The 6,000-nt window shown below is 43.0% G+C and overlaps 1 protein-coding gene across 5 annotated transcripts in view; it reads right to left on the minus strand.

The window, feature by feature from the left end:
- Window positions 1-2,185, minus strand: part of CYLD (CYLD lysine 63 deubiquitinase) — a 90,538-nt gene extending 88,353 nt beyond the window's left edge. For all 5 annotated transcript variants that reach the window (XR_010834592.1, XM_067004453.1, XM_048075366.2 and 2 more), the window contains exon 1: window positions 2,032-2,185. The gene's annotated coding sequence lies outside the window, so the exon portion shown is untranslated. The remainder of the gene's footprint in view (window positions 1-2,031) is intronic.
- Window positions 2,186-6,000: the final 3,815 nt, after the last annotated feature.

The raw sequence follows: 6,000 nt of genomic DNA on the forward strand, positions 1-6,000 counted from the left end.
AGTGAGGCCTGACATCTTACGGGACATCAGGTCTCTTGTGCATGAAGATGAAGTTTTGTTGATTCATAATTCCCTCAAAGAGTCCATAACTGTGGATTGCAGTGTTAAACAAGTGCAGACTGAGCACTTAGATCCCAAAGAATGAAAAATGGGACTGTTAAGTGATTGAAGCAGGAACATTTTAGAAAGAAATCACAATTAAAAAGAAAGTGTGTATCTCATCATCAGATGATCAAGTTAATTACTGGTGATGAGGCATGAAGTAGCTATAAATGATACTACCTTCAGAAAACTCAAGGTTTCAGGTGGGAGATTAAATCTGGAATTAAAACAGAGTTAAATTTAAATTCCAGAGTTCACTGGAAGCTGTACTGGAATGAAAGAAAATCAGAAATCAGCCCTATGCTTCTAATTGAAGCAGTTTGGAAATGCAAACTTAGAGAGCTGACTGCTACACTTAAAGGAAAGAGAGCATCTCTTCACACTGAGCATTTTCATCTTTCAATCTCTGAGCATCATTACAAGCGAAGAATTCAAACCTGTCACAGCCCTTCAGCTTTACAACTTAAAACCTGCTGCAGAACTATGATTGAGCCAAACCTTTCTCTCTTGAGTGGACGTCCTAGAGCAGTTTGTGGAATTACTGCCACAAAGCACCCCTTGTGCCTCCTTTCAGAGCCTAAGAGACTTTGAAACATCATTAATTCATTTTCCTTGGGGAATATGATTTTCAGTTATTTTTTTCTTTATTTTTATCCTTTCGGTAATTTTCTACTCAGAACTCTGAAGAAAGGGATTCATATCCAGTCTGCCTCCAAAATTATCAGAGCTACAAACCAGGTAGGAAGCAAGCTCACTGACCTAACCAGAGTCAACTGGCCCCCCTGAAGGAAAAAGGAAATGACTGAAAGACATCAGTGAAGGAAAAATAAAAATCTAAGGCCCATGCTAGCAGGGTGAGCTGGTCAGAGCATGCTAACACCACCCTATTTAGGGTGAAAATGTCTAATATAGTTGGCCAGCCAATAATGCAGGAAAGTAAATTCAGAAGTTTTGAACATTTTTCATGCTTTTTAACTTGACATTTAGGGTTGCCGATTGGCCCAACTTGCAGACAACAGAAGTTGTAGTCATGTCACACTCTTTAAATGGCTCCATGTTCGTGCTGGCCTTGAACATGCTGCAGCATTTGCCACAAGGGTGGTATTGACAGAGAGGACGTCAATGAGAGAAAGGTACGAGGGATCCCCTGGCAGCTACGGGGAACGACAAATCAACTGGTTCTTTTCATCAAAGTGATAGAAACAGAGTTGATCAAAACAAGCAGAAGGCACTGTTCTGTTTGGTCTGTACGCTTTGTACGCTGCCACTTGGGAACTTAATTAGTCTGCATGCTTTATGTTTCTATCTTTAGTCTGATGGCATACAGCTGTTCTTTTCAACATCACTGCCTACTGCCCTTTCCCTGCTGCTGGGGCACATTTGTAAATAGGAGAGGCAAGATGGCCTGGAATTTAACCCTCTGCCGCTGCAGCTGGGGCTTGTGAGTGGATTGCGTACCTGGAAAGATGGGAGGAGCCGGGAGGGCCTCCCTCAGCCACCACAGCCACCAGGCTTGGGGCTGTTCTAGGCTGCTGGTGGGAGGGTGCCTCTCTGGCTGTTGCTGTTGGAGTCAGGCCTCATAATTACCTGATTAATTAACCTAAGCTGCATCTAGTAAGGGTGACTAAAGGCAGGGCCCTTGGTGGTTGCCTAAAATAGTCAGTTTCAGCCCAGGTGGTTTTAAAGGGGTAAAACATGGTTTTAAAGTGATGAGGCAAATTGTTCTTTCACCTCACAGGAGTTTTTTGTTTTTTGGTTCATTTAATTATGGAAAGGAGGCTCAGTGTGCCCTCATCCCCGTCAGGAAAACACCACTGCACAGAGCCAAACCCCAGAGCCACATGGCACTCCTCATCCTGTCACCATGCCTTCCCTGCAGCAAAACTCGGCCAAAATGCCAAAAAATCATCATTCTGACAGCAACCATACCTGTCATGGTGAGGGAGGCATCAAACCATGGTAGTTTCTCCACAGCTATCATCTCATCAGTGATGGTGGGGATGAGCCAGAGGTGGTGCTCCCCTGGATGATCCCAGAGGCTGTGATGGCAGCAGCCATTACTTTTATTTGCACTGAAATGGGCCCTGAGGGCCACACGGAACCTTCTGGAACCCGCTAGGGCTGCCCCCATAGAGCCTTCCGGAAGGTTCCACGGCGGTGCCTCAGCTTGGGGTAGGTTTAGGTCAGCACGATTTGGAGCAAGGATCAAAAGCCTTCCTGATATCCCTGCTGCCAGCACAGTGGCTGACCGCATGCCTCTGGAATGTCCTCCCTCTGGAAAGGCACTCAGGCCCTTCCAGAGTGAGGAAAATCCGCCTGAATTATCAGTGCACTGAGGATTTCCACTTAGTGTGGGGTATAAAAGCTGATGCACTTAACAGACTCCTGGGGTCATGTTGTGTGCTACCCTGTGAGATGTGTGGAGCAAGACAAATGTTCTGCTGCTGGTCTGGAAATGAAAATAAGATGCATCTAAATGAGGAGTAAGGCCTGGATATGAAACACACTGTGAAGGTATGAAAGGAAAACAAGCAGTAATAGATTTAAGACTCATCTTAAATATTTGTTCTGCAAAGATTATCCTTGCTTTTGTTTAAATTCATTCCCCCTGAAAGGCATCCATGGCATTCATCTGGAGCAGCAATGCTAGACCTTATTTCAAGGTATCAAGGCCTGGCACTTTCCCCAGAAAATCTCTTGCCATGATTTATTACTGAGAGTCTGTAGGAGCCAGTGACCAAGATTGTGCAAGGATTTGGAACATGGGAGAAAAAATCTAGGACTGAGATCATGAGGGGTCCATGGCTTGCTCAGACTGAAGTGCAGGAAAGAACAACCTTGTCCAGCTGCCAGTTGAAGCCATACTTAAGCAAAGTCTCAGCAACAGGACACGAGAGCTGCCCCTTCTGGTTGTCTAGGTGTTCAGCATCAAGGTGAGCGTTAGCACCCTATATACCCAGATCTACTGTGGTTACATCTCAGAAACACAAAGCTGGCTTTATGGGCTGACGTTGACAAGAGAGGAAGGGAATGCACCTCTGAAGTATATGCAATAAATGAAATTCTTCAAAATCCCTTTGCTTGTGTCATTTCTTAGCGTTGCACTTTCAAGTGGGACATGCAAATCTCCCAACTGGAGTGCAGCCAGCACCCCCAGGTCCAGCATTAACCCTCCAGTTCAGAGAGCAGCTAATTTTTCTCAGCAGCTAAGAAGCTACACGTTCATCTACACCCTACTTCCAAAATATACCACATAAATAGCCTCCAACCCCTGCCCCCCTCCCCCCCCCCCCCATTTCTGTCTCTTGTAATAATTTTTTTCATATCCTAGAAATTCCTGCTTTACTACCTTGACAGTGATGGTAACGTCAGGTGCTGCATATCATGCCACACTCATGAGTCTTACATTCCTATGACATGGCAGACTTTGATACAATTACAGCTCAGCTACATATCTTAATTTATGTTACAATATTGCTGTAGTGATATCAGAGACAAATGTTTAATTCACAGAACCTCGGTTTCAAATTGCAGTCCCTGAATGCAAACAGCAGACTTCAATATTTTTTCATCAATTTCTTAGTTCATAAAAATCAATTTTTGTAGAGTTTTTACACTGCACATAAAAGACTGTGGCATCAATTAGCCTTAATACTTTTTTTTTTTTTTTTTTTTCTGTTTTGGAAACCTCTTTGTAGGAAAATCTCATATTTCAGCAATTTGCATTATCCACACAATCTGCTTTGAAGTTCTAAGTTATGGTAAGAAAAGGATCCACTTATCTGCACATAAAAAATGTTCAAAGCTTATAAATTCCCTGAAACAGATGTACATTATCATTGGATTTGCCTTTCTCTCTTTGCTGTTGCATGGCTAATAGAGTTTCATGTGCCCCCTCACATCCTCCCCATTTAGCATCTTTTCTCTACAGAAGCATGCACCCTACTGTGCCAATCCACACTTCAAAGATTTCTGTCTATCTATTAGAAACAAAGCACAAAGTGAGAACATATGGCCCCTTTTAAATTTCCCACATTTAAGTCAATATCGTTTCTTTTCTCCTTTGGCAAGAAACATAATAAGGTTTATCTTCTCCCTTCCTAAATCTGCTGGCTCTCTCAAACTGCTTGTGCCAATTCAGCAGTTACTTTGCAGCATCAGACTTGGCAGCACATATGAAAACAAAATCTCTAATTTTTTTTAATTGCTTTTATTTCTCCAGATCAAGAAGATGCATTTAAATGATGAAAAAGGACAAAATGTAACTGCACACTTTCAGATAAGTGGATTTTAAACCCATGAAAGGGCACAGCAGAGAGTCAACAGCAAAAAAGAAATTGTCATATTCAAGTTCTTTTCACAGTGACATCTTTCCAAACATTTCCTATTACTAACTAAAGGTATGGAAGAGCATTTGGGAATCTGAGGCCTTACTGCGCATGAGCATTCACTGCTCTCATGTCCCAGAGCATCCGTAGAAACCCAACATAATGGCATTTCGGGGAGTGGTTAGGCAATAACAAGACATTGCTGTCTCTTTTGAGGTAAAGGAACAATTACGTGCCTCAGAATCATATTGGGTCTTCACTTTTCTCTGCTCTGGTTACAGGCATAGTGAGTGTACCTCTTGTGTGCCTGGAAGCAGAAATTTCTGACCATTTCTTTGGAGTGACTCCATCCCGGATAACAGGAAAAGCAGGATGCAGGCTTAGCTCAAAGTGAATTCTGCTGCGTAGAGGATTTCCTCTGTTTGTGGGCATTGAAATCAGCATCTATGTGAGAAAAGGCTCTAAGTAAAATAAACATAATTAGATAGCATTAGCCACACAGGTAGTATCCTGTGAATACTACCTAATTTATGATTCAGTTATAAAGAAACAGGTTGCAGGGATAATGCTTTTGGCAGGACAAGGAACGAAAGCCTTGCCACGCTTCTGGAAACACCATGATTTACTCCTTTAATTCAACATCTCTAGCTAAGATGACTCGATGCTTCAGACTCCTAAGCTGTCAAGTTTGTGATCTTTAAATTAATTGGTTTTAGCATCCATTTATTGGACCAGGAAAATTCTTATAAAAACCTGTCCCTGATCAGTGCAAGCTGTGAGTGCCCCAGGGCCCTGATTCCAAGAAAGTGTAAATTGAAGTACCTCTGTTTACATCTGCTGATCCAGTTAAGCCGCACAAAGTTTCCATTGAAACTCATAGAAGTCACATGTGCAGAGCCATTGAGGGATATGGCCTTAACAGATGGCATAGCCAAACAGCAAGAAGTTGTGATTAAAGACATCAAAAGTAAAAAATATTCCCCGAGAAGGCTGTAAAGAGACAGGAGGAATGTGAGGCCCACAGTGCTGCCTTTTGCTTCCCTTCGTACTTCTGCACTTACTGGAAACTCCAAGTCTCTTTAATTGAGCTTTTCCTCCCCTCCACTCCTTGCAGGGTGAGGGGGTTAATTGCTGCAGACTGAAACATTACAGTTTTCGTACTCCTGCTTCCTACTGGCACACTGAGTGCACTGGAATGCCCTGGGCATGCACTGCACAGGAGTCCATACAGCACTCAGAGTAAGGATGGAATAAATAGCTCCAGCCCCCATGGCCACGGGTATCCATAAAGCACCGTATCTGCGGCTTTAAAAATCAGCACTGGCCAAGTGAGACCTTAATGCTAATTGCCATGGCATTTCACTGTTTATCTTAGCTGAACTAGCATTACCAGTCCTGGCTGTTAACAACCTCAAGTGGCACTTTATTCATCTATCAACAGTCTTATCCTGTGAACAAGCAAGGAAGAACTATAAACACCCACTCCAAAGTCACTTCGCAGGTTTAAGCCCACAGAAAAAGGCCTTTCATAGAACTCCAGTGAGAACAGACAAAACGCAAGCTCCAAAAC

Source organism: Anser cygnoides, chromosome 12, assembly GCF_040182565.1.
Source record: "Anser cygnoides isolate HZ-2024a breed goose chromosome 12, Taihu_goose_T2T_genome, whole genome shotgun sequence".
Classification (NCBI taxonomy): domain Eukaryota; kingdom Metazoa; phylum Chordata; class Aves; order Anseriformes; family Anatidae; genus Anser; species Anser cygnoides.